Source organism: Marmota monax, unplaced genomic scaffold (genome assembly GCF_021218885.2).
Source record: "Marmota monax isolate L192 unplaced genomic scaffold, Marmota_monax_Labrador192_F-V1.1 WCK01_AAM20220418_F8-fsc00530, whole genome shotgun sequence".
Lineage (NCBI taxonomy): Eukaryota > Metazoa > Chordata > Mammalia > Rodentia > Sciuridae > Marmota > Marmota monax.
The window spans coordinates 73,900-99,341 of record NW_026693172.1 but is presented as its reverse complement, the minus strand read 5'-3'; the positions used below and the strand labels follow the sequence as shown (position 1 = coordinate 99,341).

At 46.7% G+C, this 25,442-nt stretch overlaps 3 long non-coding RNA genes across 4 annotated transcripts; 1 reads left to right on the top strand and 2 right to left on the bottom strand.

Moving 5' to 3' along the window:
* Window positions 1–4,072: 4,072 nt before the first annotated feature.
* LOC124100358 (uncharacterized) lies at window positions 4,073–14,685 on the bottom strand. Of its 2 annotated transcripts, XR_009227933.1 has the most exons (4): window positions 13,336–14,685; window positions 10,155–10,401; window positions 9,359–9,741; window positions 4,073–6,506 (listed from the first exon to the last, which is right to left on the bottom strand). It is a non-coding gene; the product is annotated as an uncharacterized LOC124100358 (long non-coding RNA). The 2 variants fall into 2 exon arrangements; XR_009227932.1 differs by lacking the exon at window positions 4,073–6,506 and having other exon boundaries at window positions 8,375–9,741.
* A 572-nt stretch (window positions 14,686–15,257) lies between these two features.
* Window positions 15,258–24,970, bottom strand: LOC124100364 (uncharacterized). Its single transcript, XR_006854243.2, has 4 exons — window positions 24,493–24,970; window positions 22,316–23,785; window positions 21,728–21,832; window positions 15,258–16,755 (listed from the first exon to the last, which is right to left on the bottom strand). It is a non-coding gene; the product is annotated as an uncharacterized LOC124100364 (long non-coding RNA).
* LOC124100365 (uncharacterized) lies at window positions 16,664–19,086 on the top strand. Its single transcript, XR_006854245.2, has 3 exons — window positions 16,664–16,758; window positions 17,152–17,233; window positions 17,989–19,086. It is a non-coding gene; the product is annotated as an uncharacterized LOC124100365 (long non-coding RNA).
* Window positions 24,971–25,442: the final 472 nt, after the last annotated feature.

Below are 25,442 nucleotides of genomic sequence, written 5' to 3'. Positions count from 1 at the left end.
CAGAAATTCTAGAGCTGAAGAAGATACTGATTGAGATGAGAAAATGCTATAGAAACGTCAACTATTCCACCCTGGAGAAGAAAGCACCTGTGAATTAGAGTGTGTGAAAGTATCCACTCAAAAGAGAATAAAGAAAAAGAAACAAAGGCATGGCTAAAACATACTGGGTGTATGGGAAATGTTCAAAAAAATCAACAAATGCCATATATGTAATCCATAAAAATAGGAGACATTTAATGAGGAAAAAATTGTTAAAAGTAATAATTCTTAAAAATTTCCCAGATGATAGGAGGAATATGGACATTCAGGTTAACTATGCTTGAAGGTCCCAATAGGAGTAACCTAAAGATGGTCACACTAAAATATAATATAAACAAATTATGAAAATTTGCAGAGATAGTTTTGAAAGCCACAAGAGAAAAGCAACTCACAACATCCAAGGGAACTTCCATATGGCTCTCAGAGATTCTCAGAAGAAACATGCAGGCAGGAGGAAAGAGAATAATGTCTGCAAAATACTAGGAAAAAGACTGTAAAGGAAGAATAACCAGTCATTGACCCCCCTTTTTCCCATGGAATTTGTAAGCTATCTTTAAGCAATTATCAAATTTTGCCAGTTTTTGATCCTCATAAAAATAGAATCATGGGTAGTGAACTGTGGTGTATCTAGCTCTTTTGTACTCTTGCAGGGTTCTGGAAGTCAGTGGCCATTTTCACTGGTGTATAGTATTCCACTACATGCACTTCCCTTTTTCTATTTATCCATTCTTCCCTTGATTGGAATTTAGATGATTCAGGATGCAGTTATCATAGATAATGATGTGAGGTCCCTGCACATGGGAATCTGTGCACATCTGCAGTGCTCTGAGTGGAAAACCTGGATCACAGGTACGTGCATGGTCAGGGCAGGTCTCCAACTCAGTTACCACTTCACATTTCCAAACGCATGAGAGTGTTCTAGATTATTCCTCAGGCTGCACTCTATGTTTTTCAAGGTTCAGTTTTATGACCTTTCTTCTGAAGGTTTCTGCTGCTTTGTTGCAACTTTAATTCTCTGATGATTATTGATGTTGAGCCCGTTTTTATATACTGTATGAATGTTTGCACATGGGGCTAATAGAGAACATTTCCTCTGAAGAAGTTTTGTTCATAGTTTTTGTAATAAAATTTCTATCATAGAAACTGACCATCTATGCCTTTATCTGTCTCTGAACACCAATTCTATTCCCCTGGGCAGCTTGACTGAGCCCACCCAGCACCAGGGTCCTGCACCCACAGGGAAAGAACTCACCATAGTGCTTCTCCTGATTTCCCTTCTTTTAGCATCCTGTCACTCACTGGTTGGTGGAGCACTACTGCACAGAGCAGGACACACACCTTCAGAGACATCCACTCATGTGGGCCTGATCTGATGGTTGAGCACTGGGACTAACAAGGAGAAAAAAACAGGGTACAGAGGAACTTGTCAGGGCCAAGAAAAACCTCTCTGTGGCCCTCAAAGTCTGGCTGCCTGTGAGCTGTGCCCTCAGCAGGTGGAGGCACAGGAGGAGAAGCTGGGGCAGCCCAGCCTCATACTTCTGCTCCCTGGGTGGTTGTTGTCATGGCCTGTGTCACTGCAGGAGGGAAACTGTAATCTTGTTGACAGAAATAAGTGGCAACATCTTCAGGCTCCAGGCTACTGATGGTGAGAGAATAGTCTGTCCCAGATCCACTGCCACTGAACCTCAAGGGCACCCCAGATTGCAAACGTTGGTATAATAGATCAGGAGCTTAGGAGCTTGCCCTGGTTTCTGATGGTACCAGCTTAATTCATTGCCAATACCCTGACTGGCCTGGCACCTAATGGTGACTGTTTATCCTTCAGATTTAGAAGGGAGGTTGGAGACTGGGTCATTGTAATGTCACATTTGGCCCCTTCAATTGAAAACATGAGAAGAAGTATGCACACAGTTAATAATGTCATAAGAAAATTTCCCTGAACACCAGGCAGCACTGATGAAATTGGTCTAAGCAAATCCCCAGTGTGGGAGGCCAACCTTATGTGTGACTGAGTTACACTCCCCAGCTGGGTGCTGAAGCGCTCAGTCACAGAAATGGGTGTGTCTTGCTACAGCCCCATGGGTGAAGCTATGCTCACCTGTTCCTTTGTAATATAACCCCTTGCCCTGTTTAGGATAGAATCTTCCATGGAAGTGCCTTGTGTGTGTCCCCTCCTCTTACTGTGCCCTTGGGTGTGGCCTACCCAGGTGTCAGTCAACCTGCTGACAGTAGACATCATGAAGATAGACTCAGCCCCTGAAACCTGACCCCTTGCCTCATTTGAATAGCTTGTCCTCAATAAAATGGGTCAGCACGTGCTCTTGTTCTCTCTCTTTCTGCAGACCCTTAAGGTCAGAGGAGCCCCCACAGCAACCCCAAAGAAAAAGGTATTTGTGTCTCTTGTGTGGTTATTTCATGCAGCCCAGTTAGCCCAGTTTAACTAGAGTGACCCCTGAGCCTTTTAGTCGAGAGAACAGAAACCTGGCACTCCAGTGCTGTCCCTCCTAACCTGGGAGGCAGAGCAGTAGGAGCCCCAGGAGCTGAGCAGGAGCCCTCATGGCCATGCTGTGTCCTGACTGGGACTGACTCCTGCACAGGGTGTGAGCAGCCTCTTAAGAAGTCCTCCTGGCAGTGGGCTGTGCTGTGGGCACATGCAAATCAGCAGGGCTGGGCAGGCTGGGCACAGCTGCAGGGAGGCTCCTCTCAGGGCTGGCCAAGTGTCCCCAGGTGTCCCAGCATAGGCCAGGGCAGCACACATTTGCCTAGAAAAAATGTGTCTCCTGAGAGGCACAGGAGAGAACCATCCCTCGTTCCTGTGAGCAGAGAGACCTCTTGGTCTCATCAAGGTTCAGGACACACTTGTCCTGCTCAGTTCCTGAGCTCTGTCACAGCCCCACACCCTGCAGGAGGAGTCACTGACCTCTTCCTGTTTATACCTGAGCACAATATTTATTCCAGAGAGGCTTCCTCTACACCTGACTCCTTGAAGACCTGGGCATGAAAAATTATCAGTGTTACCAGCCAGAAATGCAAAGAGGGGTAAGAGGAAGCAACAGAAAGGGACAAAACACATCAAGGGCAGGCACCATGGTTGGTAAGGAAGGGAAGGTCATTGACCATGTGCCTGTGCTGTCCTTTCATCCCAGCTGAGCTCTGGTCCTGCTCCACTCTGAAGGTTCCAACACTTTCTCTGACCTTGGCTACCAAGGTCAAGAGTTGGGCCTTCCACACCTGAAATGTCAGCTCCCTCCCTGTCTGCAGGCTGCTTCACCCATCAGGCCACGTGGTCCCTGAGATTCTCTCATTATTGTGTGTGCCCCTCCCCCAGATCCACCTGAGCTTTGGCTTCAGAAGCTAAATGTCTCCTGGACCAGCTGCTCCTCTGCCCTGAGTCTACCGTGTTTCCTAACCTGTCTTTATTCTGTCACCAAATCTCACCCAGTTCCTAAGAGTACACTGTACCCAGAGGCTGGTGCAAGTCTGGGGGCACATGCTTGGTGAGGAGAAAGGTGTGTCAGTGGACTGGGCTGGAAGACCCTCCAGGCTACTGCAGCAAGAGGACACCTGGGTGGTGGAGGAGACACTGGAGCAAGGGGAGGAGGGTGTCCTCTCATGCAGATGATATTAGTGCAGGCCCCTGTGCAGGTCAAATGTTGAGTATGGTGAGGAAGACACACTGCACTGTGGCCCCAGTGGGCAGGTGGGAGACATAGACAGTGGAAAGAAGGATTCTGTTACAGTTTATATATAAAGGGTCCCCCAAAGTTTCACAGGGTGAAGACCTCATTTCGGTACTCATCCATTTGAAGGGCCAAAGATTTAAAGGATTTGGAGGGGGGGAAACCTAGTGGGAAGGAGTAGGTCACTGAGATTGTGCCCTGGAGGGTGCTTCTTTACACTGAGCCCTTCCTAGTACCTCCTGGACCCATGGCTGAGCAGCTTTCCTCCACCCAGCCCTTCTGCCATGATACTTCTGCCTTGGAGCCAGCTGATCATGTACTGAAACCATGACCCAGAATAACTCTTCCCTCCTCTTAAGTGTTTTACCCCCAGGTTTTTTTCAAAGTGACAAAAGGCAATTGACACAGCACCCGTACATGTGTGTAAATTGGGTTGTGTCCTGACAAGGGGTATCAGAGCAGGATCAAGGTACATTCACCAGTGGCCATGAGGCTGTCTAATGGAGGGCAGGCCAATGTCAAGAAGTTGCTTTCAGTCAGGGAAATGTTGGTGGGAAACAATGCACCAGAGTCAATCAGAGCCAGGATTCTCACTGTAGGTGGAAGAGATCCCAAACAAAAAGGGACATCGCTAGAACAAACACGATTTTGACTAGAAACAAATATCAGAATAAACTCAGAATTGTATGTAGGAATAGATAGGAGTGTGCATGCAGATATATCAGGAGATGATAGATGTTATGGTCCATAGATGGGTTGATTGACAGAGTTATTTACACATTCTCTTTAACCCAGGCACAATAGCCCATGCTCCCAACACGAACTCACAGTGCCCAGATTTATTTGCCACTAAAGGAATCTTAGGATAAGAAACCCCTGCACCACCTTGAGTTGGGAATAAAAGAAGTCCTCCAAAAATGATGAGACCCTGGCAAAAGGAAAGAGAAATTACCAGGAAGGAGCCTCTCACTGGCCAGGTCTGGATAATCTTGAGAGTCAAGATTTGTAATTAGGACAGACTAGCCCATTAAACAAAAGATGATCCATGAGTTCAGCCTGATACTGGTACTTTGAAGAGGAATGGGATATCTATAAAGGATTGAGGAACTTTTCAACAATTTCATGTTAACTCTTTTTGAGCTCTATTGTTTGAGATGGATCATCGAGAGGACCGTGAGCGTACTAGGTAAGTGCTCTGCCACTTAGTCACACCCCAGCCACATGTTCATTTCAAATAGCCAAAGAGGCACTACAAAAGAGAAGTCTGGAACATTCCTTTAACCCAGGAATCAATGTGAACATCTGCAGTAGTGAGACAGATTGAAATCAGGCACCACCCACTAGGGAGCCCTAACAGAAGAGCATCATTTCTAGATATCCCTGCCAGAGATGCAGCAGCTAAACTCTACCATGAGTGGTAGACAAACATCCTAATTGTCAGACATTCTCCAAAACAGCTTTGTGAGCTCTCCAAAAGTTGTAAAATCATGAAATTCAGGAAAAGTTCAGCCAAAGCTGGTTGCAGCAGCTCTCAGCTCTGTCTCACAGTACAGGATCCTGTAGGTTGCAGAGTGCTCACAGGGGAGGTGCAGCTCCCAGAGCAGCTATGAGGCAGAGTCCCCAAGGAAAGTTACAGCTTCACATTGACAGTCTTGAGCTGAGGGGCAGGTGGACAGTGCCGCCTTCCTCTGACCCAAGACCATCTTGAGAAACTCTTTCAGGATTTGGTATTTATAATTTGATTTCCTTGATTTGGCTTGATTTGGGTTTGGTCACCTCTTCTTTTATTAGTTTGTTGAAAGAGAAACTGGGCTATGGATATTAAACTTTTCTTATTTCTTTACTATTAAAAATATTGAGAGTCCTATGATTACATTACTTGTTCCTCATGTGTTTATATTTGTTCCTAAAGCAATAGATAATCTGAATTTTCTCTCACTTGACAAGAATCTGAGAAACACGAGGACCTGGGAAACTGGGTAAGAAATCACCTGAAGGTACATTTCTGATGCTCATCACCTAAAGTAGCTTCTATTCTTAATGGTCTTCTCACAGGGACTATTTTGGAGAAATAATTTTTTAAAATATCAATATTATAAGAAATATTCCCTCCTCAAGACACCTACTAGCTGATGTTCACACTCACTAATCCACAGATATGGGCACAGTTGACAGAATATGAGGTTTGCTTTTGGTTTCAGAAATATTGGAAAGGTGAAGGGATTATTATGCAGATATAATTAACATGCCAAGGCAGTTCATTTTAAGTCAGTCAAAAGGAGATTATTCTGGGTGAGCCTGATTGATTCACATCAGAGCCCTTAAAAGGGAGTCAGCCTCTCACTCTGGTGGAAGGATTCTTTATACTGGTCGCATTACTGAGCAGCCCAGATGGTAGGACCTTTTGGTGGCCTGCAGGGTCCTACAATAGCCTTTGACCAACAGCCACCAATAACCCAGCATCCTCACCTAGGCAATCCCCAAGAACCCACTGCGGTGCTGCTATAGGAACAATCAGCCATGTCCTCAGCCTGGGGCTGCTGATGGAGAGGGAAATCTGTCCCTGACCCACTGCCCCTGAACCTCCAGGGGACCCCAGCTGCCCACATGGATGCCCAGGAGTTCAGCAGCCTGGGACCTGTCCTAGCTTCTGCTGGTGCCAGGCCATGTAGTCCTTGTGGTTGGATAAGAGACTCTGGCTGGACTTGCAGCTGATGGTGACCATGTCTCCTGCAGACACTGCCAGGGAGCCTGGAAACTGGGACATCACCTTGTCCTCACAAGCACCTGTGGTCAGAAAAATCAGGAATGGACCATTAACTCTCTCTCTCTCTCTCTCTCTCTCTCTCTCTCTCTCTCTCTCTCTCTCACACACACACACACACACACACACACACACAAATTTTTCACATATGCATTGGATCATTTCATTTGATATTCAATTTCAATTAGTATTAAAAGTCAGCACACAATTAGGTCCATATGGGAAGTAGTCATTTTTTCTCACTATATCTAAAAATTAGCTTGCCAGCCCTATAAACCTATTAATCTGAAGATATCCAGCACTTAAATCTCTCACTAGAGGCCCAGAGCCACAGGAAAATGCACAACTGTGTCTAAGACAACAACCTGCTGGCCCTGTCCGCCTTTGAGCTCAGGTCTCATTGCAAAGTCCTCATGTATAAACTGTGGACAGCAGGGCTGAGCCTGCAGGAGCCTTGCAAAGCCATTAGCAAATAAGAAAGCAAAAAACCTGTACTGCAAGGGTGAGGGGAGTATTTGTTATCATTTAAGACATAAAAATACCAGAAAGTATAGTTTGGGGAACAAAAAACACAGAACTCAACATAGAAGTTCAAAGAATGCAATCTACTCAATGATGGAAGGAGGGGCTTAGTTTTAATCAAAGTGATATTTATAGGTTTAATTGTACAGAAATGACAGGCTAAGTTCATGAATTAAAATACATATTATACATGTATATTATACATATATACATACATATATAGAGAGAGAGACAGAGACAGAGAGAAAGAGAGAGAGAGAGTTCAGAAATGTGAGGAAATATATTACAATACATTGACTTTTAAGAAATGATAGGCTATATATACAGGCTGAAATACCAGATAGGTAGGTAGATAGATAGATAGATAGATAGATAGATAGATAGATAGATAGACGAAGTTCAGCAATCATAGGAAATATATTTGAGTTGAGTTTTTCAGAAGTGACACCTAAAATCAAGAATTCTTGTATAATAATTTAAAAGCTAAAAACACACAACAAAATATAGAAAAAATTGTGGAAATGAAGGGACAGAGGGAGGTAGGAATGAAGATTGAGGAAATGGTAAAATAAGAAAGAGAGACAAAGGGAAGTGACAACCTTGGGGCCAGTTTCCATTACCCATGACCAGGACAGGCCTGAGCTGTGGCCACCTTGACCCTGAGGCTGTGACAGCACTGCCCACACCAGAGCTCAGGATCTGGCTCTGCAGCCACAGCCAGAAGGCAGCCCAGAACCCATCCCTGGGAGCCCTGCAGGGCCCCATTCAAGCCAGGGGTTAGGATCTCAGCTAGGGTCAGTGTGACCAGGACCCTGAACACCATCCTCCCAGGACTGCCAGGACTGCAGCTGGCTCTGAGTAAGCAGGGAGGGGGAGGGAGAAGAAGGATCCCCTGGGAAGTGGGCTGCCCCCACCCTGCCAAGGCTGCTATTCCAAGATGCATGTTGGAGAGGGGAAGGGCCACCAGCCTGGCTCAGTTACAGCCTCACTGCTGAGCGGCTACATGGAGCCTCTGAGGAGGTACGGCCACCCCAAGTCCTTTTGAATTCTCACAAGTGGTCCTGTAAGGCCCAAGACCACAGAGTCAGAGGTTCTGCACCCAAATTCAGAAGGATCACTTGACTAGGAATGAAAACAATAAACATGATGGAGAGGAGAGTCCTCCCAGATGTCAGATTTGGAGCTGTGAAAGCACATTGAAAAAACAAATTATAAAATGACATGATGCACCAGGACATGGAACAAAAAACATAACACACATTAATAAACCAAATATTATTGACATCCGAGGACATTTCATATCCAAAGCAAATTGTTTAACATTTCATGAAATTTTAGCATTAAACCAGAAATGTTATTAACAACCAAGAAATTTTAATATTTTCATTTATTCAATGTGGTCAATCACTTTTACCCAATAGAAATAATATGGTGACATCACTTTGGTCTTTATAAAACATTAAATTCCAGCTTATAATCAATCAGATTCACACTTTAAAAGGGGTCTGATGACTTAGCGTAATTGGTAGAGTACTGGCTTCACATGCACAAGGTGCTGGGTTAAAAAAAAGAAAAAAAGAGAGAAAGAAAGGAGATTCACAGTCCATCAGTTTCTTCAATATGAGTGCCCCACAGTCCATGGCAGGAGGACATTCCCATATTCCCAAGGATAGAATTTGAAAGATGAGCAAATTTCCCAGACCTACACACTTCCTACTAAGTTGTTCAGCCCTCTGGACCCTGTCAAACACAAAACTTTTGCTTTCTTCCTCTCAAAAGAACTCCAACCATTTTGTTTCATTTTACTTATTTCTGCTCATCAAGAAACACAGAGAACCCCACCTCCAAAATCCAAAATTACCACTATGTAAACCCACTTGCTCCTCACAGTGTTCTCAGGGAAGCTGTCACTCAGGACAGGAGGACAGTCACAGGGGTTTATTGGTACTAGAGAAACCATGACAGGGGCCTTGGCTGGTCATGGCCCACACACCAACTTCCCCACTGTGTGGAGGGAGTGTCAGGACCCGGGCTGTCTGGAAAAGCAGCACAGCCTTGTTGGCCAAAACAACACAGGCTCACTCTGTTCCAGCTAGGGAAGAAAGAGTCTGAAACACATGACCCAGTGCAGTGGGCCCAGAACCCTGTCACCAGTGACCCACTGGAGCAAGGCCCAGGAGATCATCAGTGCAGATGTAATCACCCTGACATGAGGAGAACCTGGACTCAGTCCTCTTCTACTAAGGAAATCTCCTCTTCAACCCAGGACTTGTGACACCTGCTGCCCAGTGACTCTGAAAGAAAATAGCTGCAGGGCAAATATATGCTCTTTCATCAGTGAGAAAGAACTAACCTAGAATGCTCCCCCTTGTCCATTCTGTCCAGTGGCCTCAAGGGGTTCTTCCCTGAGGAAGTGATGGGAAGACTCTGAGTATCACACACATGAAGATGACGAAGACAGTATGTTCACGACTTTAAAGATCTTGTTCCCAGGAATTTCACACCCAGATTCAGGTGGACATGTCACATCTCCTATTGCCTTAACAGGCTGCTGGATCTCCAGTTGACACAAGGGTTTCTTCTTCCTTCCCCACCACCTTATTTTGACTCTTCTGCCCTTATTGCATTCACTAGGCCAGGAAAAGCTGCCATCGAACATTGTCCCTGACACTCCCCTGTTTCTCCAGATAACAGCAGACACAGAAGTTCTACAGCTGCCTCAACTGCCTGCAGTGGCTGGAAGAAAATCCATTGATAGATCCATGTCAGGTGGCACTTTTCACCTTCTCTCCTTAGCTCAGAGGGAGCCAGCCAGTTGGCATTCTCCACCTGGAGGCTGACCTGGAGACAACCTCCCTAGCTTAGGGTCAGTACCGTCCTAGTGTGGCAGCCCTGGACACCTTGACCCCCACAGAGCCAGGCTTCCATCACAAGGCCTTCTACCCAAGCCACAGAGAGCATGGGCTGCTTCTCTATTGTACTGGCTCCAACTATAGGAGATATCTGATGTCCCTGGGCTCACAGGGAGGCCCCTCCCTCCCTCACTCTCCCCACCCAGCATGCACCAATGCATTTGCATGCTGCTCCCTGGGGAAGGCCTTCCTGCAAGGCTGACATAAAAGCTCAGCTCTAACCTGCCCTTGACTCACCAGGACTCCTCAGCTCAGCTTCTCAAAATGAGGCTCCCTGCTCAGCTCCTGGGGCTGCTGCTGCTCTGGATCCCTGGTGAGGACAGAGGGGATGGGGAGGGAGAAGAAGAGGGAGGGGAGCCTTGGGCCCCCATTCTGTCCATGTGTGCTGTGTCCACGTGAAGGATGAGCACGTCTATCCTCCAGGATGAGGCAGCTGAGGTCAACTGATGTGAGACAGTATTCCAGAAGGAGCAAGGGACTGGCTCTGATGAAAATTGTCACATAATACAAAGGGATGTTGAAGAGAATTCTAGAGAGGCTCTTAGAACTTACTCTATTTGAGTTCTTTATGTATATGAATAGTTTTAGTGTATAAATCATAAACAAAAATTAATTTAGTCTGCAATGTAAAAAAAAATGGGAACCAGTAGGGATATTGTGATGACCAAGACTCCTCTCTCTGAACCCTTCACCCCTGGACAGTCAGTCTCCATCTCCTGCAGGTCCAGTCAGAGCCTCCTACACAGTAATGGAAACACCTATTTGAGTTGGTTTGTGCACAAGCCAGGCCAGGCTCCACAGGGCCTAATATATCGGGTTTCCAGTTGGTTCACTGGAATCTCAGACAAGTTCAGAGGGAGTGGGTCAGGGTCAGATTTCACAATGAAAATCAGCAGGGTGCATCCTGATGATGCTGGAATATTTTACTGCCAGCAAGGTTAAGAGTATCCTCCCACAGTAGTACAGCCCTGAATGAAAACCTCACTGCCTGGGTGGCACAGCTGCCACATGAGCTCTGGTCTGAGCAGCACCTCAGCAGATTTTCTGCCCTGTGAGGGGAAGGTGCTGAGAACTCAGGGAACAGGTGCAGCTGTCATGTGGACCATGACTGCCTGGGCCACAGCTCTCACCACACCCATGAGTGGCCCTGTCAGCTGCAGTAGCCTGGCCTGGCATGTGGAGGACAAGCACAAAGGTGTCCAGGGACCTTCTGAATGAACAGACAGATGACAGTGGACACTGCAGAAGGAGGAGGACCTGGGCCCAGGGAAGGACTCAGGTAAAGAATCAGAGGTCTTCAACCAGAGCGGAAATTCATCTTTTTCTCAGAAATTTATTTTATAATATTTTGAAATAAACTATGGAAATAAAAAGGAAACTGAGATAACAGCTGACAGAAGTTAGAGCAGAGGACCACAAGAGGAGGGAGAGCAAGCAACCACAAGAGGAGGGAGACCAGGGGACCACTTACAGAGGACCTCACCAGAAAGGCTCCTCAGAAGCCAGGGTCTGACCAAGGATGAAAACAGAGGGATAGGTAATAAGAGAGAGAGAGAGAGAGAGAGAGAGAGAGAGAGAGAGAGAGACTGTCTCTATGAGAGGGTTGATCTGCTGGGAGATTGCACGTCATGAAGGAGGCCAGGAGGACAAGGAATAAAAGTTGGTATCTTCTATATTGGACGAGGCACAGGGAAGTACTAGTCATCAGGGTGTGGAAGTCACCAGATTCTCCTTTGGGGTGAGGACTAATGCCTGCTCAGTCACGTGATCTATCCATGGAAACACACAGTTTCCTATAACCTGAAAACTCTTGTACTGTCCCCAGGAGACCTCCCAGCCTTGGACTTGGTGTCTCCCACGAGATGAATAAACAGATACATGGCTGATAAAGGTTCTGTTCTTGATTTTCTCCTGGGCCCTGCAAATCCTCCAAGAAATCAATCAAAATATGTCACCTGTGAGGGGAGAGGAAGCAGGAAAACCCAGAGCCCTGTGAGGAGGAAGCAGCTGAGCAAAGGCTCCCTGACCCTCAGCCTGGTGGAGGCTTGTGCCTGAGGCTGAGGCTGAGGCTCTTGGGAGATGCACTGTGGTGCTGCTACAGGAACAACCTGTGACGTCTCAACCTGGGGCTGCTGATGGGGAGGGAAATCTGCCCCTGACCCACTGCCCCTGAAGCTGCATGGGATTCAAGCTGTCCATGTGGATGCCCAGGAGAGGAACCAGGTAGCCTATTCTGGATTCTGCTGGGGCCAGGCCACATAGTCCTTATGGTTGATAAAAGACTCTGGCTACACTTGCAGCTGATGGTGACCATGTTTCCTGCAGACACAGTCAGGGAGCCTGGAGATTGGGTCTCACATTATACCAAAGGCACCTTCAATCAGGAAAATCAGGAGTGTACCCTGACATCTCTCTCTCTCTCTCTCTCTCTCTCTCTCTCTCTCTCTCTCTCTCTCTCTCTGTCTCTCTCTCTCTCTCACACACACACACACAAACACATACACATGCACACTCACACACATGTGCACGTTTCATAATATGTACTTTGAAATATCATTTAACATCCATTATCTAGGGATGTGTGATCAGCTCATAATTAGGTCCATATGAAATTCACCATAATTTCCCAGCACATGTTTTAATGGCTTTTCTAACTCTACAATTATGAAGACATTGAAGTCCCAGAGCCACAGAAACAAGAACCACGGTGTCTGGGACATCATCTGGCTTCCCCTGCCTGCCTGAGTCAGCTCAGGTCTCATGGCAATGACTTTGTTTATAAAATGTGGCAGCTGGGCTGGTGCAGGGCCCATGCAAAGCCCTCAGCAGATAGGGAGGCACATTGCCTGGATGGTGGGTTCTGAGCAGAGACTAAATCTGTAAACAGGCAGATGAATTAATGAAGAGCTTCTATTTTTCCTCAAATATAACTCAGAGTGGATTCATTACTCAAAAAAATGTTAAGCCAATTAATATAGACTAATAATGCTGGTAAAATAATAAAACCTGCTGCAAAATAACACATCATATGAAGAAGAGAGGAGAGGGAGAAAGAGGGCCAGGAAAGGAGGGAGGGAGGGAAGGAAGGAAGGAAGGAAGGAAGGAAGGAAGGAAGGAAGGAAGGAAGGAAGGAAACAAGGCAATGGAACAAAAGGAACATAAACAACATATTTAAATACTAAAAAATAACTTTCAACCCAAGTTTCTGTAGCTAGAAAATTGAGATTTTTAGATTGAGGAAAATGTATAAAACTTTTTACACAGAATCTGGAGAACACATCCTTGGGTCTTTGCAGAGGACAGGAAATGCCCCCTTAACACATCCAGACAAAATTGTGGGGTTTTTTTCTAATAGTGAATAAAACAACCTGTGCCTTTTATCCTGCATGTGTGTGAACTTAAACATGGCATTTCTTACCTGAGACATTCAGGTAAGAGGACACTCCAGAGCAATGATTCTGAGGTTACATGGCTCCATGGTGCCTAACCTGACACCACCTGGTGTGCTCAAACTTGACCCACCTGAATTTGAGAAGATCAATAAAGAAAATGATAATTACTGGCATTTAATCTGCAAAAGTAGAGTCTGTAACAGTTCCAAAGTCCATCTTTTTATCCGGAGCAATGACCTGGTGTCCCCTGCTCTCTCCAGCTCCTGAGCATGATACACACATGGTGCAGACACCTCTTCTGTGCTCCCAGCACGCCTGGAGAATCTGAAGTTGACCTGGAAATAGAGGATTCTGTGCTGCCCTCTGCTGGCCACTCTCAGGCACTGCGTGCTTCCAGGAAGGTGGCTCAGCAGCCTTCCTCTTCAGGGGGCCCTCCTGTGATCAGAGCCAAGCTGAGGAACTGCTTTTGTTCTCAGGGTACAGAGCTATGAGGAGCCAGACCCCTGCCTGACATTTGTCTTCATCATACATGTAGAAAACAGGCTCAGACAGAACATGTGTGTTCAGGAGGTGTTCTTGGTCCATGAAACTAGATTCCTAGGGCTCTGCCCTCATGGGGACACTCTCCTGACAGCCAAGGTCATGAAATGCCACAGGTTTCTCTGTGCACTGCACAGCTTTCTGTCTGCTGATGAGATGGTTTTTAACTACTCTGGTGGCATCCCATCCCATGTTCCTTCACTACACACTGCAACCCTGGTCAAGTACACCTGGTGACAGAAAAAGGACAATTCACAGACCAAAGTAATTTCCAAATACAGATCGCCACATTACAAACCAATAATTTACTGATAAGTCTTCATTCTTAAGATAGATCCATTAGTTTTTTAAATTTCTTACTTTTTTCATATTGAATTATTTTGCATAAATTTTAACTTTTTAAAAATATTACATTAAAATAAAATTCATGAAAATACCCACATTGGGGAGCTCCTTACACTTGGCCCCAAGTCCAACGCCTCCCTGGCCTCAGCCTAGTCTGGAACATGTCCCTTGGATGGTGAGGACACTGGTGACTTTCATACACCAGAGACCCCACTTTCACTGAGGAGGACACAGGCCTGGAAACAGTGTGAGACAATGTCACCATTCACATGGGGACAGACACTAAATGACCACAGTGAATTGTAGCTCCATGGATATCTGTAACACACCCATGAAAAACAAGTAGATAAATAGACAGAATGAACATGAGATGAGATTATTACCTAGGCAGATGTATGATTGCACGAATGATGTGACCCTACTGTGAATACAACCAGAGAATTCAAACATTCTGTTAGATTTGTGTATAATGTATTAACAAGCATTGTGGTATCATACAACTGATTAGAACAAATAAATCAATCAGAAACAAGAATTGTAAGGAACATTGTAAAATGTTATCTTTTTAAAAAAACAAACACTTATGCACATGGAGAATTAATAATTTGATCAGGTAAAGTATTTTTGCCTTTTCCAAAATAAAAATAAATGGACCAAATAAACAAAAAATTAATTTAAAAAAGTAAACAGAAGGAAGGCAAGGAGAGAACATGAGAGTTATATGGGAAGGGAAAAAAGAGGGAAAAGGGAGGCACTGAGGACTGAAATAGAGTGAATTAAATTCCATTCCTGTAAGATTGTGTCCCAAAGCCCAATATTATGCACACTGTAATGCACCAGTAAAAACATTGTCAATTTAAGCAGGGCACTGAAGTGTAATGTTCGCAAAGGAAAACCTAGCTACCTAGAAAATAGCTTAATAATTAAATCAGGTATAAAATATGATTTTATAATCAGATTTCAACTGCACCTGGGACAGACCAGGGCCACACCCTGAGGGCACCACAGCACATGGCCTAAGGAGGTGCTGAGAGCAAGGAGAGGAAAGATTAGTGACTCTGCCCAACCCACTTTCCAGAAAGGTGTCCCACCCTCTAGACCTTCTTAAATTCTGAGCTTTGCCTATTGCTGCCCAAGGAGACCTGAGAAAGTCACTTTCATTTCCTTTAAGCCACTCATTAGAAAAGGCACCTGAAGAATGTGATCTGGAGAACTACAAACACAGCTGCTCCTCAGTGTTCAGAGGGAAGCTGCTCACTGAGGTCAGAAGGACAGCCACAGAGGTTCACAGGGACTAAGAGGAACCATGCCAGGGTCTTGAGCTGCTCAGGGCCCCGCACTGAGTTCCACACCATGGAAAGGGTGTGTCAGAGGACCTGGGTTGTCTGGAAAAGCAGCTCAGCCTTGTGGGCCAAAAACAAAACAGGCTCACTGTCTCCAGCTTGGGAGGGGAAAGTCTGAAACTAATGTCCCTGTGCAGTGACCCAGAGCCCTCTCCCCAGTGAGCCCCTTGAGGCAAGACCCAGGAGACTGCGAGTGCAGAGGGAATCACCCTGAGAAATGGAGAGAGTGGACACAGTCCTGTTCCAACCCAGGGAATCTACTTTTAAACACAGGACTTGTTACAACTGCAGGCCAATGTCCCTGACATGGAACAGCAGAGGGGCGAGGAATTCCCTATCTTCACTGAGAAGAAACTAACAAGACATCCTCCCTTGTCCACTCTGTCAAGTGACCTCCAGGGGTTCTTCTCTAGGAAAAGGTTTGGCTGACTCTGAGAGTCACACACATGGAGATGACTAGGACAGGATGACCACCCATTTATAGATCTACCTCATGTGAATTTCACACTCACAGCTTCAGGTGGACATGTCCCTTCTCCTCTTGCTGTGGGCAGGGCTACTGGATCTCCAGCTGAGTCACAGGTTTCTTTTCCCCACCAGCTTCTTTTGACCCTTGTGATCCTATTTCATTCATTAGGCTACGAAGAGACATCCTCTAACACTGCCCCTGACATTCTTGTATTTCTCCAGGTCACAGCAGACACAGAAGCTCTTGATGTAGCTCAACTGCATGCTGTGGCTGGTAGAAAATTCAGAAAATCTATTCTTCTGAGGTGGGACTTGTCACCTTGTCTCCTTATCTTGGATGAAGTCAGCAGGATGTGACTTCCTCCCAGATGCTGAGAAGCAGGCAGCCTGAATGTCCTTATATCTCTCCTATCTCAGGTAACAGACCCTGAAACCATGACCTCCCACAGAGTCTGGGTTCTGATGGGACCTCCTGCACACACCACAGGCACCATGGGCTGTTTCACTATTTCCTACAAATATAAAGATACTTGATGTCCCTGGTCTCACAAGGCAGACCCCACCCTCCCTCACTCTCCCCACCCAGCACCCACCAGGGCATTTGCATGCTGCTCCCTGGGGAGGACCTTCCTGCAAGGCTGACATAAAAGCTCAGCTCTAACCTGCCCTTGACTCACCAGGACTCCTCAGCTCAGCTTCTCAAAATGAGGCTCCCTGCTCAGCTCCTGGGGCTGCTGCTGCTCTGGATCCCTGGTGAGGACAGAGGGGATGGAGAGGGATAAGGGGGAGGGAGGGGAGACCTGGGCCCCCCTTCTGCCCATATGTGCTCTGTCCACATGAGGGTTGTGCAGGTCTGTCCTCCAGGATGAGGCAGCTGAGGTCAACTGATGTGAGACAGTATTCCAGAAGGAGCAAGGGACTGGCTCTGATCAAAGTTGTCACATAATAAGAGGGGGTATTGTAGGTCAATTCTACAGAAGATCTTATAGGTTACAATATTTGAGGTATTTTTAAACATGAATAATTCGACTGTATAAATAAAAATCACAATAATAAGTTAACCTGAAATACACAATAAAGGAAAAAGCACAAATTTTCCTAAAGTTTTTGCATGACCTTGCATTGTCCTGTTTTTTGTTTTCCCAGGATTCAGTGGGGATGTTGTTATGACCCAGACTCCTCTCTCTGAGCCCATCACCCCTGGACAGCCAGCCTCCATCTCCTGCAGGTCCAGTCAGAGCTTCCTACACAGTGATGGAAACACCTATTTGCATTGGGTTGTGCACAAGCCAGGCCAGGATCCACAGAGTCTAATATATAAGGTTTCCAATGAAAACACTGGGGTCTCAGACAGGTTCACTAGCAGTGGCTCAGGGACAGAGTTCACACTGAGAATCAGCAGGGTGGAGCCTGAGGATGCTGGGGTGTATTACTGCTTGCAAGGGACACATGCTCTTCCCACAGTAGTGCAGCCATGAACAAAAACCTCCCTGCCTGGGTGGCCCAGCTGCCACATGAGCTCTGGTCTGGGCAGCAGGTCAGCAGATTCTCTGCCCTGTGAGAGGAAGGTGCTGGGAACTCAGGGAACAGGTGCAGCTGAGGGCTGTGGACCATGACTGCCTGGGCCACATATCAGGCCACACCCATGAGTGGCCCTGTCAGCTGCAGCAGCCTGGCCTGGCATGTGGGGGACAACACAGAGGGGTCCAGGAACCTTCTGAATGAGCAGACAGGATTAGCATGGACACTGCAGGAGTAGGACCTGGGCCCTGGGCAGGACTCTGGCGCAGGCAGGGCTGGTGTAGGGATCTTCTGCAGGTCCCTTTATGCTTGCGAATGCTGTTTTTTGTGAAATTGGGATTCAAATATAATCACACACACACAAAAAAAATGCCTAAGCCTATAATAACTTATGAAAGGAAAATGATGGAAATGGCTTATTAATTGGGCACTCAATCTTGTATTTCTCTCTTCTTTTTCCAGGAAGCAGCAGGGATACAGTGAGGATGCAGTTTCCACTCAACCTGCCTGATACCCTTGACTCCCTGCCTTCATCTTGGGAAGGATCAGAGTTGGAAAAGTCACTCATATGTCATGAAGAGTGTAGAAGCTTGTGCCATGGTGATGAAGGTGATTCCTAGATAATAGAGCTCCTGGTGAATGTAACTAAAATCCAAAGGTCCTATTTGTGATGAGTATTAAATTTATATGTGAATATTTATTTATGTAGAAGAAAAATTTTGTAAATTTAAAAAGAATGCTGTGAATAGGTAATTTTTAAATATTTGGAATCCCAGAAAGGTGAAAGAAGCAATTGTGGTGAAGGGAAACTATTATTAAAACCAGACAGTTAGTTGTCCTTGTTTGGAGAAACCACTGAAGATGCTGCTCACAAAGAGCAATCACTCAGAGAGACGTGGAGGGTGTAAAAGGCAGATGCAAGGAGGCATGAATTAGTGGGTGAATGTGCACTAATACTGGCTGCACAAATGACCTTGTACAGATGGAGCTGTACATAAAACTGGAGAGCTTGAAAAGCAGTGTGTTGGCAGAAAAAAGGGAAATAAATGTAATTAAAATTATACTGTTTCAGAGTGGAAAATGTCATTCCCCTGGCTGTGGGAATGGAAACCAGAGCTTCTGCCCCAGAGGCACCTGCTCCACCACTGACCAATGTCCCCCAGCATACTCAAGACCAACCCTGAGCCAGAGCCACACAGGAAGCCACTGCCTGATTCCTCACTCACAGAAAGGCAGGGTGGTGGGGAGGGTAAAATGCTAATGGCTTAGCTGCTGGGGTGGGGCAATATTTTACACAAAATTATACAATACATGCAGAGAAACAGTAAAAAGTTAAAAAAAAAAAACTGATGGCAAAGCTGTATTGTCTATTCGCCACACAAAATAATGTTGTTTTCCTGGATAACATAAACATGCATGTACCTGGTATAATGTTAGCATCACAGAAAAAAAGGTCTATGGCTGGAAGTGTTGAGTAGTTCCTGAATTGTCCATGAAGTGTAAGAGTGCTAATGAGCTGACATATCTCATAAAATAAAGAGTATCTTTTGTTTTCTCTTTCATGGTTTGCCTTATTAAAGAATGATGGGGGGAGAGGGGCACAGTTTTCTTTAACAGATAAAAATAATGTTCAATAAGTCAATCACATTCCAGGCCTCCTCTCCCACAGTAGCAGAGGGAGGAGGCCATGGGCTCCACATGGTGCACACACGGGGATGGAGGCTCCCTAGCCTGGATCCCCACATAACTGTGTGGAGCACCCCTGCCTGGCCCAGGAGCACACAGCCTTAACAATATGCTGTGGTGCCTGCTGTGACAAGTACAGTGGTGACCTCCATCCTGAGTGCTGTGAATGCACAAAAGACAACCTGAGTGACAGCAGCGAGAGACCATGATGTCTCGCTCAGTTCCTATAATGATTCTGTCTTAACAAATTAAAATGTAAAATTAAATTTATGCTTGAAATATAGATCAGCTTCTCCAGGGCTGAGGCTATGGTGAGTGTATTTCCAGGTTCACATCGCCCTCTGGTGGGTAAGAAGTGGAACATCCTAGGACAGAATTCTGTGAGAGGAACCTACCTGAAGGTGAGCCACCTCTGTGTGAACAGGGTCCTGTGCCCTCTGCTCTCCACAATAATGCTCCAAATCTCCAGGAAACCATCTCGCCCACCTGTCTATCAAATGGGCATACACTCACACCCAGAGAGAAGTTCAGAACCCAACTGTTATGCCTGGGAACAAGGGAAGAGGGCAGAGCAGATATGTCTAACCAGGTCCCTCACTGAGTTCAGGACAAGCTCAGGCTAAAACCAGGTGTCAAGTAAAACCAGGGGTCCTGTCCTCCTTCTCCTGTACAGAGTCCAGATCCAAGAAACAGCTGGATCAAAGACATCTGACATACACCTTTCCAAATATGCTGAACTTATTTCACGATCTCCTACAAGATGGACTTCTTTTGACATCTAGGACCAGTGTAAAGTGAACAAATACCTTCCTGTCCCCATTCTTGTCTCTTGGAACAGTTTGAACCTCAGCTTGCAAACTTTATCTTTTTCTCATCACAAGTAATAAAATTTGTGCCTATTATCCTGTCTGTGTGTGTGAAATTAAATATATCTCTTCTTCCATGAGACTTCCAAGTAAGAGGTCACTCCAGAGAGATGCTCCCTGAGGTCAGGTGGCCTCACAGTGCCCAGGCTCACACCACCTAGTGAGCGACAGCTTTGCCCACCCTAACAAGAGAAGAGACATAAAAAAAAAAAAAATCTCCCGCTAATGAGCAGCAAGACCAGGGTCTACAGTAGCCTCCTGACTCCACAGGAGCAATGACAAATTTCCCCAGCACTCTCCAGCTCTCCCTAACTTTCCAGAAATGGTACAGACACCATCTCCTGCAGGATGCCTGAACAGCTGCAAGATCTGAAGGGGATCTTGAAAGGAGAGTGCTCACTGCTGTCCTCTGCTGGTCCACCCACACTTTGCACAGTCCCCTGAAGGTCTCTCCTTTTTCAGGGCCATTTGCCTTCCTCTTGTGAGGATTCCTGTGATGCAGGGCCAATGGCTCAGAGCTGCTTCAGCATCTCAGAATATAGGGTTATGAAGAGTCAGACCCCTCGCCTGTCCTTTGTCTGCATTCTACATGTGGGAAACAGACTCGAACAGAACCTGTGTGTGCCAGGACCTGGACTTGGTTCATCCAAAGGGACCCCTAGTGCTCTGCCCTCATGAGAGACACTCCTGACACCCCAGGGCAGACAGCACCACACACAGGTGGCTCTATGCACTGCAGAAGCTATGCAGTCCCCTGCTGAGATGGTCCTTAAATACCAGCTTACCACTCCTCTCTCAACCCCCTTGCATCTGCAGGTGGTGACAAAAATGAATAGATAGATAGATAGATAGATAGATAGATAGATAAAATAAGACAATCCACATATGGAAGTATCCTTCAATCCAAAATGCCACAACACAAAACTTTCCCTATTTGTGTCTTCATGTTCAAGATAGATCCTTTTAAAAAATTTCTCACTTTATTTAATACTGAAGTATATTTACATTCATTTAGTTTTCTTTAATATTGCATTTAAATATAACTCATACACATATGAAAATTGGGGAGCTTGTTAAACTTGGCTCCAGAGCCAAGGCCTCTTTAGCTTTGGCCTACTCCAAGCATGTGCTAGGAGGCCAGGAGCACAAATTACTTCTAAACACCAGAGACCCCTGTCTTCATGCAGAGGGGACTGGCCTGGGAACAGAGCCCTCCACATAGAAGGGTCAGGGTTCCAGCTCCCTGCAGAAGAGAAGCTGGGGGATAAAGGCCCACCACCCAGACTCCTCAGGAGACAGCTCTAGGGCTCTGAGCAGGTCCAGAACCACAGAAAACCAGAGGAAGGGAGGCAGCAGCAGTTTCTGCAAGTGTAGGCAGAAGTCTGAGAGAGAAGGACTCAGTGATGGGCAGGTCAGAGAAGGGGGCCCAGGTAGAGAGCTCCAGGGAGAGGGGCCTGCTAAGAAATACCACCAGGCAGCAACAGTGGTCAGGGTGGTCACTGAAACCACTGTCACAGCTCACCTACGTCTGAGTTCTGAGGTGCCATTGGCAGGTGTGGGCTCCTTACTATGTGGGAGACTCTGGGTTAGATCTCTAGAACTGCAGGGAAATTGGGGGGGGGGGCAGGAAATGCCAGGCCCACGCTTACCAAGGCAGTGGCTCTCTCCATGGGCTGAGATCTAGGCAGCAAGGTTACAGAGCTCCCTCATGGCTCCAAACCCACAGGCCAAGTGCGGGGACCAAGGGTGTCTCCCTAGGACAAGAAGAATAAGCTTCTAAGCTCAGTGAGAAACCACCAAAGAGTTACCCAGGGGAGAATGTGACAGGTATCTGGGTTTGATTATTTATGTTTATTTTGAAAAAGTCCTGCTAAGTGGCCCAGGCTGGCCTCTAATTTGCAATCCTCCTACCCCAGCACTCTAAGTCACTGGGATCCCAAGGATGCACCCCAAGTTCAGCTGCTTTGTTGTTTTAAGATGATACTGGTTACTGTGTAAAACATAAGAATATCGAAAGTCATTGACCATCAACCCCTCTGTACATTTGTTTCCCAGGAAACTTGATCTAAGTAATAAAAATTAGTGATTACTAAGAATGTGGTATGTGCCCAGATACTAAAGTACACAATATTCACACATGCTATTTTAGTGAATCCTCAGGCAACTCTCTAAGGATATGCTATTTTTCCCATGTTGCTAATGAGAAACTGAGATGTGGGGAAAGTGAAGAAACTAACCTGATGTCACACACAATCATTAAGACAGAGCCAAGATTCTAATCCTCCCTGGGTGGGTGCTGCATGGAGCATCCCAAACCTCCTCCAGCTGGAAAGAGACCTGGGTACCAGATGAAGCCACCAGCCTGCCTACTACAAGGCCAGGTGTCTGGTTTCCATGACGACATCAGCATGGGGCACCAGGATGGATCCCTGGGCTCTGAAATATCAGGAAAGGACTATGAGTCAGCAGGTCTAAGGTGGGAATCCATAGGTGAACTGACCAAGACTGATGCCTGGGAGTCTAGCCTAGGAGGCCATGCATGGACCTTTGCCACATTCCCAATCTGCACAGAAGCCTTGCTTAGGGCTGGGAGAGGGACAGGCTGGTCCTGTGGAAGGAAGACACAGAGTCAGTGTGTGGAGGCAGACAGGGCCTGAGGCTGGGAGGCCATGGAACTCGGGCAGGGAGCCTGAGGGGTCTGCTAAGGGCAGGGAGAACCTGTGGGTCGAGGAGAGAAGCAGGCCATGTGTTCCTGAGGACTTATTGCCTGGTGCAACTGGCACACAGGAACACGGTGAAAGCCCTTGTCATTCCTGTGCCAACTGCAGGTTACCTCTTTATCTTCTGCTTACCTGGAATCACCTGATCTTATTAAAACTGATTCCTCCAAACAGTATGCAATTCTGAATATCAGGGATCCAGTCATTATGGTAGGTGAAAAAAATGGTAGTATGTGGACAGGATTCCAAGTTGTTGTCCCCAATCCCCAGGCCTTGTATCATCTCACTCCCCAGGTACTCAAACAGGAATTTCAATAAAATTTCTTATGAAATATTTTGTGACATAATCAAATAAGTTGAATCTACAAGAGAGAGAGAGGGAGTACACACTAGATCTGTCTTCAACATTGAAGCCTGTCCATCTGCACATGGAAGCAGAAGAAGGAGGATCTCAGGCCATGAAGCTTGGATGTGAGGAGATGCTCTAATGCAGCTCTTGGAGGCAGCAGGAGCCACATTTCAAACAATAAGGGCAGCTTCCAGTAGCTCTGTGTTGATGGCCACAGGGAAATTGGGACCTCACCCTACAACTGTGGAAAGATGACTCTGCCTCAGCCACTGGACCTGGAAGAAGACCCTGAACTTCAGCAAGGAGAGCTGCCCACTGTCTGCTCCATTTCAGTATTATTCTCAGGCTGAGCTGAGGACCCAGCCTGGACTCCTGAGGAACAGGCCTGGGAAGGAACACACTGCTCAATAAGGGGGAATTTGTTACTCACCCACAAAAAACTAGGAGAGACATCACACTGCCATATCTCATCAGAAGGATCAGAAAACTAAACTCAAGAAGGAGTTGTCTCACATGGCTCAAGGCTGAGGGGACCATCAGCTCTCTGTTCCTCTGCAGTGTGGTCAGGTTCTGCCTTCTTCTGCACAGAGCTCCTCCTGATCTGTCCACACCCACACAATCCAGGCTGAACACGTGGCCTTAAAGAAGAAGGAAATGGTGGCATTTCAGGCAAATGGATGGAAGAGGAGAACATCATGACAAGGGAAAGAGCCCGACTCTGGAAGGTGAGGGTTCAATATCACCCTCCTGGGCAAAAGCTAGAGCAAAGGAAGGGCAGGACAGCCACAGAGGTTCAGTTAAACTAAGAAACATATGGCAGTGTCCTCCGCTGCTGGTGGCCCAAGTTCCACACAGTGGAGAGGCTGTGTCAGATGTCCTTGGCTGGGGACAAAAGCAGCACAGCCATGTTGGCCAACACAACACAGGCTCCCTCTGTCCCACCTGTGGATGAGGAGGGCTGAAATCAATGTCCCTGTGCAGGGAAAAGGACCTTCTCCCCAAGACACCTCGGGGCCAGTCCCAGGAGAACAGTTGTGCACATGGAACCTCTGACATGGGGAGAGTGCCTGGTTGCAGTTCTGACCTAGGGCATCTACTTTAAAACCCAGGGTGGTGGCACCTGCTCCCTAGTGTCCCTGACAAGGAGGAGAACATGGGGAGGAATGTCTCTATCATCTATGAGAGGGAAATAATGCAGAATCCACCCTGTGCACACTGTCCCGTGGGCTCAGGGGTCCATCTCCTGGGAAATGTTTGTTGGCTCTGAGTGTCAAATGCATGGAGATGACTAGGAAAGGATGGCCACCAGTTATACACCTCACCCCAGGAGCTTCACAGTGACTACCTCAGGGGTCATGCTCCTTGTCCTCTTCCCTTGAGCAGGGATACTTGATCCTCAGCTGAAACAAAATTTATCTTCCCACCAGCTTCTTGTCACAATTCTGCTCTTATTTCAGTCACTGGGCCAGGAAAAGTTGACATCTAAACTGTCCCTGATGCTCTTGTATTTCTCCAGGTATCGTCAGACACCAGAAGCCCTTGAACCTCTTCAACTGCATGCTGTGGCTGGAGGAAATTTCAAACATCAACACTTCTGAGGTGGCACTTGTCACCTTCTCTTCTTAGCTGAGAGGAAGACAGTAGGATGGTCATATCCCTCACACAGGCTGACCTGCAGGCCACCTCCCTATCTGTGCATCTGTGCTGTCTTAGGAGGGCAGGCCCTGGGCACCATGACCCCTCACAGAGTGAGGCTTCCATGATGGGTTCTCCTGCACACACCACAGGCACCCAGGGCTATTTCTCTGCTCTATTTCCTCCAACTGTAGAAGACATCTGATGTCCCTGGGCTCACAAGGAGGCCCCTCCCTCCCTCACTCTCCCCACCCAGCAGTCACCAGGGTATTTGCATGCTGCTCCCTGGGGAGAGCCTTCCTGCAAGGCAGACATAAAAGCTCAGCTCTAACCTTCCCTTGACTCAATAGGACTCCTCAGCTCAGCTTCTCAAAATGAGGCTCCTGCTCAGCTCCTGGGGCTGCTGCTGCTCTGGATCCCTGGTGAGGACAGAAAGGATTAGGAGGGAGAAGGTGGAGGGAGATGAACCCTGGGCCCCCATTTTGCCCATGTGTGCTCTGCGCACATGAGGGATGTGCAGGTCTGTCCTCCAGGATGAGGGAGCTGAGGTCAATTTATGTGAAAGATTATTCCATAAGGAGCAAGGGACTGGTTCTGATGAATATTGTCACATAATACACAGGGGATATTGAAAAGAATTCTAGAGAGGCTCTTAGAGCT